The sequence below is a fragment of the Diabrotica virgifera genome, chromosome 8 (genome assembly GCF_917563875.1).
Source record: "Diabrotica virgifera virgifera chromosome 8, PGI_DIABVI_V3a".
Lineage (NCBI taxonomy): Eukaryota > Metazoa > Arthropoda > Insecta > Coleoptera > Chrysomelidae > Diabrotica > Diabrotica virgifera.
In genome coordinates this window covers 67825150-67839384 of record NC_065450.1, presented here as the reverse complement: position 1 = coordinate 67839384, position 14235 = coordinate 67825150, and the positions used below count along the sequence as shown (strand labels likewise).

Below are 14235 nucleotides of genomic sequence, written 5' to 3'. Positions count from 1 at the left end.
TGATCGGGACGCTCAGATCTTAAGAGGGGAGCAGTGTAACAAAACAGAAAACTTGGCCGACCGCCGTATAACAGTAAACACCTCGAGAATGACGTCATCGAATGATCTAGGCCTCGGCGGAAAGGAGGAGGAACTTCTCGAACATACGACCCGTAGGCGGAACACGCTGATAGCTAGAGATGGGCGTCGATTGTTCCAGAATAACAACTGGGTATAAATACGGGCATATTTGTAAATACAGTTTAGTCTTAAGCTAAAGTGTGTAAAGTAAACTTGTATAAATAAATAATAAATTCGTATATAAATACGAACCGCTAGTTTTATTGTAATTATAAGTAATTACAATAGTCACGTTACAATATATTATATTCAGCTGACGCTTTTTCCTACAATCTAAAATTCATAAATTAATGATTTATACTTTTTAATCTTTGCCAAACTACATAGTTTAAGAATATTTTTTTATTATTAACTAGCTGACCCGGCAAACTTCGTACCGCCTTAGAACTAAAAAATAATGTTTAAAAGTTAAATACCTAAAAATTACCAGACAGCCAAAAAATACCCAAAAATATTGCGTATACATTTTTTCTAATAAACAATATTGTTTTTGTGGTGTCTTCGTAAATGATGATTACTTAGATTGGTCGTATTAACTCAGAAACCTTCCCGGCTTCATGCACAACAACTTTGTTTGAGGTCATCTTAATAAATATGATCAAATGCATAGTTTACGATTCGATAAGGGGCATACAGACAAACATTCATTTTTATATATTATACAGAACAAGGAATTATTTAGATTAATAAGGGGTTGGTGATAGAAAAGTGAAAAATTAGGGTCCGAAAAAATAAAAATGAACGTGTGGGGGGGGGGGCAATCCCCTTTTTCACTTAGATTGGTCGTACTAACTAAGGAAGCTTTAGGGGATTATGTAGGTACAACAACTTTGTTTATTAAGGAGGTCAATCATAATAATATTATGAGATTATCATATTATGATCAAATGCATAGTTTACGATTCTATCAAAGACATACAGACTTTATTATATTGTGTCGTATAAATAATAAAAACGTGGTATTATCAAAAAATAATTATTTTCCAAATCAAAATGTCAATTTTAAAAACAAAAAAGATTGTCAGGGCCAGGATTTGAACCCGAGTCGTCTGAGAGAAAGCCACTAGCTAGGTATTCTTGGCTATTATACACGTAAGTCACAGAGATAAATATTTGACATTATAAGTTGTAGCGTTTTTCCATCAAGTTTCACATTTTACCTTTTCTTGGCTAAAATCCCCGGTTTTGGACCAGCTGACACATCATTTGTTAATAAGCTTTGGAACACCTAACTAAATAAAAAGAAAACAGCCATGCTAAAATGCTCTGGTTAAATTTGACACTAGCTCCCGGGCTATTAGTTCTTGTAGAATTTTAGTTGTAAGTTTTAGGTGGTTTTAGGGTAGTATTTAACAAGTTGATAGCATTTATAGTTCGGGGATTCTGTCGTCTTCTTCTTATATTAGCCTCTTAACCTGTTCTTAACCAATTTTGAGCTTGTATTCGTAGCTGTGATGTTGACTGTCATCTTTCTCGCCACCTTTTAAAGTATTTAAAGGGCCTTCCTGGCCCTTTAAATACCCTGGCTAAAGAGCAGAGTGTTGGCAACTCACAGGAAAGGAAAAATATAGAAGTAGCGGAAATGGATTACTTACGTAGAGCATGCAGAGTATCTAGTTTAGAACATGTACCAAATGAGGAAATAAGACGACGGACAAATAGTTTATATTCCACGGTTGACCATATAGAAACAAAGAAATTGCTATGGTATGGCCATGTTATGAGGATGTCAGAGGAAAGATGGCCAAAAAGAGCATTAAATTACACACCCATAAATAGAAGAAGAAGAGGAAGGCCTACAGAAACATGGAAGAAAGGCATAGAACAGTCTATGGCAGATAGAGCTATTGATGAAAACGAATGGGTGGATAGAAAACGATGGCGGGCGAAATGTGGGATGCGGAGGAGACCGTAGGAACCCCACTACTTATATATATAAAGGGCCTTCCTATTGGTCTCTTGCCTGTTGGCTTTGAATCTCTGACTGTAAGGCTATTCTTTCGCGGTCCGTTCTCGTCACATGCTGATTCCACTCTCGTCTTCTCTGTCTTCCCTACCGTATGTTACAGATATCTCTTATTCTGTTGTTCGGTATTCTCTCTCTGTGTTTTCTCAGTTATTGACCTCAACGTTCTCATTTCTGATGTTCTCAGTATCCTACTTGTTTTCTGCTGTGTTACATCTTGTTTCTATCGCGTACGTCATGATCGGTCTTACACATGATTTGTATACAGCGTGTGTCAGCCAAATGGAATAAATTCAATAGTTCAAATACTAATTGTTTTTTTTGAAAAATGCTTAAGCCTGTCGATTAGTATTTTAAATCGAAAATTTTTTTCATACAATAATCATATAGGTATACAGGGTGTCCCAATTTAGAGATATGACGTCATCGTTGATTTTCTTAAATGGCAACATTATCATTTTGATAGCTATTTTGATAGGGTGTGTAAAGTTATACATAACTGAAAAATGTCAAATTTTTATTCCTTACCGTTTACAAGATAATAAAAAATAACAAAGTTATGTCTGTAATTTGGAATAAATTCAATAGTTCAAATAATAATTGTTTTTTTGAAAAATGATTAGACCTGTCGATTAGTATTTCAAATGGAAATTTTTTTCATACAATAATCATGTATACAGGGTGTTCCAATTTAGAGAAATAACGTCATCGTTGATTTTCTTAAATGGCAACACTGTCATTTTGATAGGGTGTGTAAAGTTATACATAACTACAAAATATTAAATTTTTATTCCTTAACATTTACAAGATAATAAAAATAACATTAAATATCCAAATTGGGACACCCTGTATACATTATTTTGTATGTAAAAAATTTCGATTTGAAATAGTAATCAACAGGACTGAACATTTTTCAAAAAAAATACAATTATTATTTGAACTATTAAGTTTATTCCACATTACAGACATAACTTTATTTTTTATTATCTTGTAAATGTTAGAAAATAAAAATTTGATATTTTGCAGTTATGTATAACTTTACACGCTCTATCTAAATAGCCATTAAAATAACAGTGTTGCCATTTAAGAAAATTAACGATGACGTCATATCTCTAAATAGGGACACCCTGTATACATTACTATTGTATGTAAAAAATTTAGATTTGAAATACTAATCGACAGGTCTCAGCATTTTTCAAAAAAAACAATTAGCATTTGAACTATTGAATTTATTCCATTTGGCTGATACACGCTGTATGCGTACTTTGCCTTTCAGCCGCATATCTTTATTTCTCCAGATAACACCCTCAGACATCCTGAAACGTAATTAGCTTTATTTGCTTGCTTTCAGACGCTCTCTTTAACATCTCCATAACTACGTATTTCGACTCCCAGATATTCGAATCTCGAGACTTGTTCAATTAGTTCCTTATTAATTACTACTTTGCATCTTATGGGTTCCCTTGACATTTGTGCCATTCGCTATAAGTTATCCTCGTTATCAGAGATGCGTCGTCAGCATAACAGAGGATTTTTATTTGTTTTTCTGTCATCTTATATACCTTTCCTGTACTTTTAATGTTTTCTATAATTTTTTCCATTACTAAATTTAAAAAAAGGGCTCAAGCTATTCCCTTGTCTGATTCCCGAGTTAATTTCTACTTTCGATGTTAGTTCATTCTCGACTTTTATTCTGGTTTTGTTCTTCGTATTAACGTCTTTAATTATCCTTTTATCATCTTGTTGGGCTGATTTTTCTCCTTTAGCAATCTTAGCATATCTTCTAATCTTACACAATGGAAGGCTTTAGTCAGGTCGATAAAGCACATAAATGCAGGTTTATTATATTCCAGTGCTTTCTCAGCAATTTGTCTGGCTATGAATATGGCGTCTATTGTGGACCTATTCTTCCGAAATCCTTGTTGTTCCTCACTAATTATTGTGTATTCTTCATTTATTTTATTGGTAAGTATTTTTGTTAAAAGTTTAAGAGTTGCAAGGTGATGGTACAGTAGTTAGTAGGGTCTTTGCTGTTTCCTCTCTTGTGTATTCCATTTCTTTGGTAAAGCGTGTCCAATATTCTCTTTTTATATTTCTTATCTTAGAATTGATGTAATTTCTTGTATATCTGTATTGTTGGTGTTTTGTTACTGCAGTATTGTAAGTATGCTTTCCTCTTCTCGTACGCTAGATCTCTTATTTCAGTATTGAACCATTTTTGTTGCATTCATGTTAATTTTTGTGACTCCCATGTTTTCTTTTGCGGCTTGTATATTATATTCTATTTTTGCCCACGTCTCATTTACTCCCTCACATGTTGTTACTAGTTCACGAAAGGGATGTCAAAAAGAGATGGAGAAAGTACTTTGACAGCTTATTAAATGAAGAATTTGACAGACAGCCTGTAGAGTCAACGGAGATAGTAGCAGCAATGGTCACCAAAATAACCAACGAGGAAGTGCTCAAGCGCTTCAAAAAATAAAGAAAGGAAAAGCGGTAGGACCAGATGATATTCCTGGGGAAGTATAGAGAGCATTGGGAGAGACAGGAACAAGGTGGCTAGCAGGTCTATTTAATAGAATTATGGAAGTCGGACAAATGCCAGACGAATGGAGAAGCAGTCTGGTACCTGTTTACAAAAACAAGGGAGATACACAACAATGTACAAACTACAGGGCTATAAAACTGCTTAGCCACACCATGAAAATATGGGAAAGAGTAATTGACAGACGGATACGTGAAGAGACCGAAATATCCGAGAATCAATTTGGCTTTATGCAGGGTAGATCAACAACAGATGCAATTTTCATTATAAGACAGTTGATGGAAAAATACAGGAGTAAAGAAACAAACGCTCATATGGTATTCATTGATCTTGAGAAAGCATATGATAGAGTTCCTCGAGAGATTCTGTGGTGGGCACTCAATAAGAAAGGAGTCCCTGGTGAATATGTAAAGATTGTGAGGGATATGTATGAGGGAGTAACGACTAGTGTTAGGACAGGTGTGGGAGAGACTGATAAATTTCATGTGAAAGTAGGATTGCACCAAGGCTCTGTGCTTAGTCCGTATTTATTCTCATTAGTTTTGGATCAGATAACAGCGAAACTACAGGGTAACATCCCATGGTGCTTAATGTATGGTGATGATGTCGTGTTAGTAGGAAATAGTGAAAGAGACTTAGAACAAAAACTGGAACAGTGGAGAAAAGCTCTGGAGGAAAAAAGTTTAAAACTTAGTAGGACAAAAACAGAGTGTTTGGAATGTTCATTTAAAGATGGAGCTACTACAAATAAAATGGTATCTTTGGATGGTGAAATGATTGTGAAAAGCAATAGTTTTAAGTACCTAGGATCGGTATTACAGAGTAATGGAGAAATAGATGGAGATGCTTGCAGTAGAATTAGGGCTGGATGGATGAAGTGGAAAGAAGCGAGTGGTGTGTTGTGTGACAGAAAAATTCCAATGAAGCTGAAGGGAAAATTCTATAAAACAGCCATAAGACCGGCTATGATGTACGGAACTGAATGTTGGGCAGTGAAAAAGAAAGAGGAACAACGAATGCATGTGGCGGAAATGAGAATGCTTAGATGGATGAGTGGAGTGACAAAGAAGGATAAAATTAGAAATGAGTATATTAGGGGAAGTCTAGGTGTGCCACCAATTGATGCCAAAATGAGGGAGCATAGGTTAAGATGGTTTGGTCATGTTCAACGTCGAGACGTTAATCACCCAATACGAAGAATAGCTGAAGTGCAGATTCCTGGAAGGAGTAGGAGAGGAAGACCAAAGAAGACCTGGGGGGAGACGATAAGGCAGGACATGTTGGTAAAGGGGATTAACATTGATATGGCCCAAGATAGAATTGTGTGGAGAAATGCAATTAGGGAAGCCGATCCCGCATAGGGATAAGGCAAAGAGAATGATGATGTTACTTGGTTTATCTCAAATCTTTGTTCTAAACGTCTTTTATAGAGCCACTTTGCGTTTTGGTCTTTTAGAGACTCTATGTTTAGTTTTTCGAAGTACTTGGTTTCGAAGTGTGGTTTTTTCTTGTTTTGTGGTATTTTGAGCAAACATTTTCCAAGCATTATTTTGTGGTCTGATCCGATATTGGGTGATAGCTCTTACGTCTAGTATTTGTTTAGACATTATTTCTCTATTTGTTATTATATAGCCTATTGTTGATTGTTGGCCTTGCGTTTTTTGCCACGTGTATATGTGTTTGTGTGGAAAAAACGTGTTGTTTATTCTCAAAAAATTTTGGGTACAGAATTCAACAAGGTATTTTCCATTTCGGTTCAATGTATCTTCGTTGAATCGTTGTTTGATATTATCTATGCTGTCGTTTCCTATTCTTGCGTTGAGGTCTCTAAGAATTATTTTTTCGTTCTTCTGTATCTTATCGATGACATCCTGTAGTTATTGTAGAAGTCTTCAGTCTCCCCATAGGGTTTACTTATATCTGGTGCGTAGACTGATATAATGTGAAGTTTAGTGTTTTCCACATTCAAAGTCGTCATCAGGATTCTATGGTTGATATATTCGATATTTGCTATGCTCTTTTTAAGTTTTATGACTATAAGGCCCACTCCTGAACTAGCATAGTCCCCCTTGTCTTTTCCGCTGTATATGAGTAGGAAATCTTGGTATTTTGAAGTTCCTTTTCCTTTCCTTCTGGTTTCGGATAGCGTGCATAAATCTATTTTGTGAGTGTTCATTGCTATTAGTATCTCTTGGTCTCTCTTTGTCCATGACTTAATGTTCCAGCATGCTATTCTTAATTCTTTAACCTTTTTCGTAGTCCTATTATTTGCTAGAGTCATCTTGAAATGTTTCTGCTGGGTATCCGAGACTTGGTGATCGTTTCTATGAGCATTTTCGTTTTTACCGGGGTAGGTCGCTAGCCTCACCCTCGTGAGGCAAGATTTAGTTCAAGGTCCAAATAAAAAACTCAAGAGATAGTTTCAAATATATTTATCCCTAAAAGTTTTATATAGAACAGCTTGTAGGTAATAGTACTTTTAGAGGCCTAATAAATTAATCATTGCAAATATAAAAAGGTAATAAATAACAAATTAAAAATAAAATTAGTATACAAAAACTTTCTAGAACGAACGCTTTGAAAATAAATCAAAGTTTCTGGTACAGTCTGGCAACAACGCACTACAATGTCGCAAATTACTTCTAGTCCATTCACTCACGGTAAAATATTGCAAAACCTGTAAATTTTAAAGAACCGCTTGGATTGACATGAAATTTGGCATAAGCATAGCAGCTAACATGTCAAAGAAAAAACGTGATATTGTGCAGATGTTTGCTTTTACCCTGTAGTGAAAAAAATAAACGTTCATAATAAGTCCGGAAGTGGATAAACTGACTAATTCTAAGCAATTATTTTTGTTCTATAGAGTTTTTTCACTAAGGCAATACTTGTTGAGTTATTTGCGAGTGAATAATATATTTATTTTTCAATAAAACAAAAACACGTTTTAGACGGTTTTTCGCAAATAACTCGAAAACTAAATATTTTATTGAGAAAAACATTCTTAACAAAAATATAGCTTATAAGAAGTGAAAAAAAAAATGGTGTATGTATGAAGTCTGTACACATCGTAGAAGTAGAGTTGTAGCTAATGAAAATTAGGTTTATACTTATCAAATTCCAAATCTAATATTTCAATCTGAAATAACCAAAAAATTAAGCACTTATTGGAGAAAACTCATTTCAACTTTTTTAAAGTGTTTAAAAAAAGCTTTAATTTTGTTTCATTTTAAGTTTCTAGCATCAAAAGTAAGCAAGTTACGCTCAAAATAAAGTTGGTCCCATTTTTATAAAAAAAAGATCGAGAAAGTCACCCCTTAATTAGCATCTCAAGTGAAATTAATCATTTTCGTCACAAGTTGCTTTACTTTGTATTATTTATGTGATTTGTAAGTTTCATCGGTTCAAACTGCGTATTAAAAAAAAAAAAAATTTGAAAAAATTTGGTTTTTTTATTTTTAATTTTGAAACAAATGATTTTTTTTCCAAATAACTTAAAAATTATTAGTGATACCAAAAATTTCAGAGGAAAAAATGTGAGTTTAGCTTTCTGAATTATTTGGATTTTTTGTTTTTCTGTAGACAAAAATTGGTCAAGATATGGATGTTCAAAATTTCCATACACTCGTGATTAGTGACTCGTTCAAGCCTTTTCAACTACAGCCCTTATATTAGCAACTTTGAACCAATGAAACTTACATATCATATAAACAATACATACAAGAGTAAAGCAACTTGTGAAGCGGTAACGATTTGGGATGCTAAATTAGGGGGTGATTTTCACGATTTTTTACCAAAAAACAGGGACCAGGTTTATTTTGCGCGTAACTTGCTTACTTTTGATGGTAGAAACTTTTGTAGAAAACAAAAATGAAGCTTTTTTCAACATTTTAAACAAGTTGTCATGAGTTTTTCAAAGTGATTCATTTTTTGGTTGTTTCACGTTGAAATATTCGATTTGGAATTTGACGAATATGAACCTATTTTTCATTAGCTACAATTCTGCTTCTACTGAGTCTAGAGACCTCATGCGTACAGCATATTTTTTTCACTTTTTATAGTCTATATTTTTGCTAAGTGTTTTTTCAACAAAATACTTACTTTTTGAGTTATTTGCGAAAAACCGTCTAAAAACTTTTTTTTTGTTGAAAAATGAACATATTGACTCGCAAATAACTCAAAAACTTTTAAATTAGTGAAAAAAACGCTATTGAACAAAAATTGCTTACAAGTAGTCAGTTTATGCACTTCCAGACTCATTTTAAACGTATATTTTTTCACCCCCGAAGAGGGGCGAGAGTCACTCCCAGGACCAAAGCACACATCGGCACAATATCCCTTTTTTCTTTGACGTGTTAGCTATGCGTATGCCAAATTATATGTCAAGCCAAGAGGTTCTTTAAAATTTGGAGCAAAAACCGTGAGTAAATGGACTATTTTACTTTTTAAAAAAATACTTTTATAATATACTTTTCAAAGCCACCATTCTAGTCGAACAAACACTAAAAGGCGTTCTTAACGAATTAAAAAGCTTTAGAGCTAGCACATTTGAAACTGGGTAAGTCGGGAAAACTATAACTATTAAAATCACATAGGAAGTGGGAAGAAAACTTTTGATTATTCCACTTTTTATAACAGTATCTTCAATTAAATATGTATATTGTAGACAAAAGCTACCTATATCGACAAAAGGTCAGTGCAAAAAATAGCTAAGTCCATATTTGTTCTATAATTGAGTTAAGTGGCGACAGGCGACAGCGATATAAAATCATGCGTATTAAAAGTTCGCGAAGTAAGATTTGTAACAAAAAGCTCCCTACTGGGTCCCACAGGTTAAAATTTTAATCGAAAACTCAAGTGTACTAAAAGTTAGCAAAGTAAGATTTGTAACAAAAAGCTCCCCACTGGGTCCCACAGGTTAAAGTTTTAATCAACCATCATTTCAGTGCAAGAAGTCACTAAGTGTCAAAAAGAAGTCCAAGTCCATGGAATTGGCAACTTATTGCTACCGACACCAGCTCGAGAATCGCACTATAAAAGATCTGATGGTAGCAATAGAAAATACCTGGACCCTAATATATTAATCACTAAATTACATGAAAAAATTTCAACACAAATTCTGATAATAAAGCCTCATATGGGATTTTTGAGAAGATATTCAATGAGGAATTTGACATTTCCTTCGAGTATCGAAGAAAGGATACATGCAAGACCTGTACAAAATTCCCAGATAGTACAAAGCAAGCTGACATGAATCTATTAAGATAATCTTAAAAACACTTAAGAGATTAAGAGTTTCATCTTAGAAAAGCAGATGTATTTAAAACACAACTAGCTAAAGTTAAAAAATCAACGGATATCTTCTCAAATGATTATGAACAGAACCTGCCTTTACCTGTGACTAACGCACCAGATGAATATTAAATTAGTCGGTTATGGTCGTACGTTTTTTGCATTATGACATTCACAATCCAAAAACTCGTTGTTTATTGTATACTTACACGAAAAATTTTGCCCAAAAAGGTTAGAATGAGGTTATAACCTGATTGAATGATTATATTGAAAAACACAAAGCTTCGAGGTACTCAAAATTACAAATTTTTGTGATACCGCATTTATAAAAATCGAATTCTTTTCACTTGCCTAGATGCGTTATGCAAACGTAACATTTTTAAGATATTTTAATATGGTATCCTATTCCATGACACTCTATGATGCCAGTAGATAGATATTTTGGTGCTATTGAGAAGAAAACACTGAAACTAGAAGTAACTAACAATCTTGAGTCTTACGTTGCGCTGATCAGGTGATGTAACTTTGCATTCGTATTTCCAGTATATTTGTTAAGGTAACAAGAAATTATGTAGCGCCATCTAGCCAAAGATAGAGGTAGGTTGTATAGGCCCCAGTTAATCCAAAGGTCTAATGTTGCTGCTTTTATTGATATATTACGAGTAATCTAAAGTTGTCAATTTGTGGTTTAGGGCACTGTTTGCTCTGAGCAACTCAAATTGAAAGCGGGAAACCCAATCAAACTAGATAGTCTATGACAGGATTGTGCAAAATAGGACCCTCTATAGAATAGATATGAACAGAAAAATCTCCAGCAATCCTTCAATATGGCAATGGATACGATATTTTTTGACATAATTCCAGTTTTTAATTTTTAATTGATTTTTTTCTCAAAAAGTAGTTTAAAACTTTAGTTTTTAAAAATGTAGATATAGGAACCATTTAAAACTTTCAAACACCTCTAACTCAGAAACATAAAAATGTGACTTAACCACTTTTTGCACTGACCCCTTCAATAAGGGTGAAAATTCTGGAAACAGTTACCTTCAATAACAACAGAATAACGATACAGTCACGTGATTTCTCCGAAAAATACCGCACCAAGCACTACGTAGTTTTGTAACAGTCCGTATATTGCCACCTACATGTATCGCACCTCCGCTCAAATAGTGTCATAAGTCAAAAAAATAAAGTATCCAGAAAACGACATTTAACATTAGTGCTGGAAGATAAATAAACGAAAAATTCAGAAAATATTATTTATTAGAAGTGGCTTTAGCAGTATCTACAGAATATAATATAATTATTATTATATGGTTAACAGAGTTATACTTTTTAATGATAACTTTAAATATAAGTAACAAAGTTAAATAAGAAATACTGCAAAAAGAAACATAAAGGTGTCACTTTTCTCGAGCACATTCGCAGATTGTTTTGGATAAAGCAATCACATAATACTGTCTTAACTCGACAAACGACGCTTTATAGAGATCTTAGATAGACAACTTCCTTGCACAAGCCAATATCGCACCTCCGCTCAAACAGTGTGAAGTCAAAAAAGCAAAGTATCGAGAAAACGACGTTTAAAACTTGTGCTAGAACTTTTCCGGGTTTAATTCAAAAACTGTTAAAATTAGTATAATAACTATTTTAGTCAGTTAAAAAAGTTTTCGAAGCTCTACAAAATAGTGTATTATTTCTGCTAAAAATATTTAAAAAAAATTTGAGTTGTGACACTATACATATAAAATAACGAAAAATTTACGAAATATTAGTATTTATCAAAAGTGGCTCTTCCAGTACAGAGTATAATATCATTATTATCTGGTTAACAGACATATACTTTTTAATCATGTAACTTTAAATACAAGCAACAACATTAAACAAAAAATACTGCAAAAAGAAAGATAAGTAAGTGATAAATGTGTCACTTTTCTTGAGCATATACGCAGATTATTTTGAATAAACTAATCACATATACTGTCTTGATGGACAAATGCCTTGCACAAGTCGATATGTGACACTGTTTATGTTCGGTAAACTGTTGATTTTGGTTAATCATAAATATAATCAATCAATCAATCAATATTCTTTATTTCATCTGACTTTTACAAATATTGAAATGCGTCAAATACAATCTCAATCAATAATGACTCTAGTGTCATCTAACGACAAATACTTGAACGATAAACGTAACACTTCGAGATAAGACTTTGTAGTTTTATTAAACTGTTGGTGCAATAAAACCGTTTTTATTATTTTTTGAGTTGTGCCACTATTTAAGCGGAGGTCCGATATGTAACACTGTTCATGTTCGGTGCATAGTTGATTTTGGTTAACCATATAATGGCGCTAGTGTTATCTAACGACAAATACTTGAACCATAGACGAAACACTTTTTGAAATAGGAATTTGTAGTTTTATTAAACCATTGGTGTAATAAAACAGTTTAAGCAGAGGTGCGGTATGTCTGTTTTGAGTTCTGAGACTTTTAGAAAATTACCACAAAATATCTGATGTAATGGTACAATGTTTTCTGGGTTTGTAAACTGTAGTCTCGAATTATTTCTTCCTGCTGTTTCGTCTGCACCTGTGACGGGAGGTATTGTCCAAGATATAGCAAAACGAAGTGTCAACTGCTAACAATCCTTGTATAAATTAAATACTTCACTTAAAAATCTTTTAAAAGCTAACACGGATCTTAACATATTTGACTTTCAAACCGTTTTTCCACACTTTCGAGCCAGAAATTAAAATTAATATTAAAATTAAAATATATGAGATTGTGCTAATGTTAAGTAAAGCTCGGGATATTAAAGCTTAATTTAAGGCATTTAAGTGTCTCTTATATAATTTTAACTTACAATCTAAGAGATTTGACTATAATATTTCCTGTAATCTATGCTTACAATTACTTTCTTCTCACATTTTATCTAAAAATACGCAATACATTTCTACGGTTACGAATTACAGAAAACAGTATAGTCAGACGTGTTTTGTACACAATCACCGTGAAATCTCAAACGCTGGTTTATTTAAACTGTACATACAGACTGTTTGGTTTTAAATTATATATACACCCTATACATAGCAACACTGCGAGCCGTAGAGTACGAACGAGACGGTCCCCACTTCTCGTCTAATGCACCTGAATCTAATAGACGGAGAGGCAGCGCTGAAAAATCTATTTGAATTTACTAAAGCTAGATTTTTCACAGTTGATTACTGTGAGTGTGTAGAGAAACATACTGCGGTCGGTCAAGCGAAACGTAGAACAGGGGTTACTGAGAGGGTATCAAAGTTGCTTTCCTACGAAGGTAATTATTTCCATTTACTAAGGCTGAAAATCAGTACACACATTCTAAATTAAATATAAATAAAAGTTGTTATAGTCGGTAAGCTGTATGACGGGACAGAGCCGGTCGGTCGGCCCCAATAGTCGATTGAAGAAATGAAGCATTTTGGCTCGCAATTTTTTCGTCCAGCATGGATTTACTTGAAATTTTCACAAAAGGTAGGGAATAGTCCAAGAATCATTTTGTAAATCATGCCGCTATCATACGCTAAAACCTTGGGGGTGGTTGCCACCCCATCTCGGGGGTGGGAATTTTTTATTACATTTTAACCATGTAATTCGATGGAAAAAGTGATTCTAAGAAAAAAATGTTTTTTACATTAGTAAAACTAATATGTTTCGAGTTATTCGAGCTTGAAAATAACAGTTTTTCGACGAAAAAATCGACTTTTTTAGAGGGAAAAATATGCATTTAATCAAAAAAACTGTAGATATCAAAATTGTATCTTTTAGTAACACAAACCAAATTCTTTTCCAATAATATCTTTAAGACCAATACAAACCGAGATACGGCATGTTAAAGGTTAGCTTTTTTCGTCAAATGCATAATTTGAAATATTCAAAGCCAAATAATGGGAAAAATTTGCATTTTTCGAGGAAAACTTAAATAATCTTTTTTCAAGTATACGATTAGACCTTTCAAAAAAAAAAATAATAAAAAGTTTTTAGCATAAAAATTAAGCGACTTACAAAAAAATGTCGGTACCTGCTTTTCTCTACGAAAAAATCAGTGAAAACAACTACCTTCCTAATTCAAAATTGGTCTTCACCTTTCTGTAGTTCCTTTTATATTTATATTATCAATACACTCAAGGAGTTTGACCTATTTAAAATGCCTAATTTTGGAAAAATATTATATCTCACTGTGTACTGATTTTCAGCCTTAGTAAATTTAAATATTATCGGCATTTTAAATATGTCAAACTCCTTGAGTGTATTGATAATTAAATATAAAAG

At 33.3% G+C, this 14235-nt stretch overlaps 1 long non-coding RNA gene across 1 annotated transcript; it reads left to right on the top strand.

The window, feature by feature from the left end:
• The first annotated feature begins 7054 nt into the window (after positions 1-7054).
• On the top strand, positions 7055-10446 carry LOC126890629 (uncharacterized). The gene is made up of 2 exons (XR_007700391.1): positions 7055-9463; positions 9549-10446. It is a non-coding gene; the product is annotated as an uncharacterized LOC126890629 (long non-coding RNA).
• The last annotated feature ends 3789 nt before the right edge of the window (positions 10447-14235 follow it).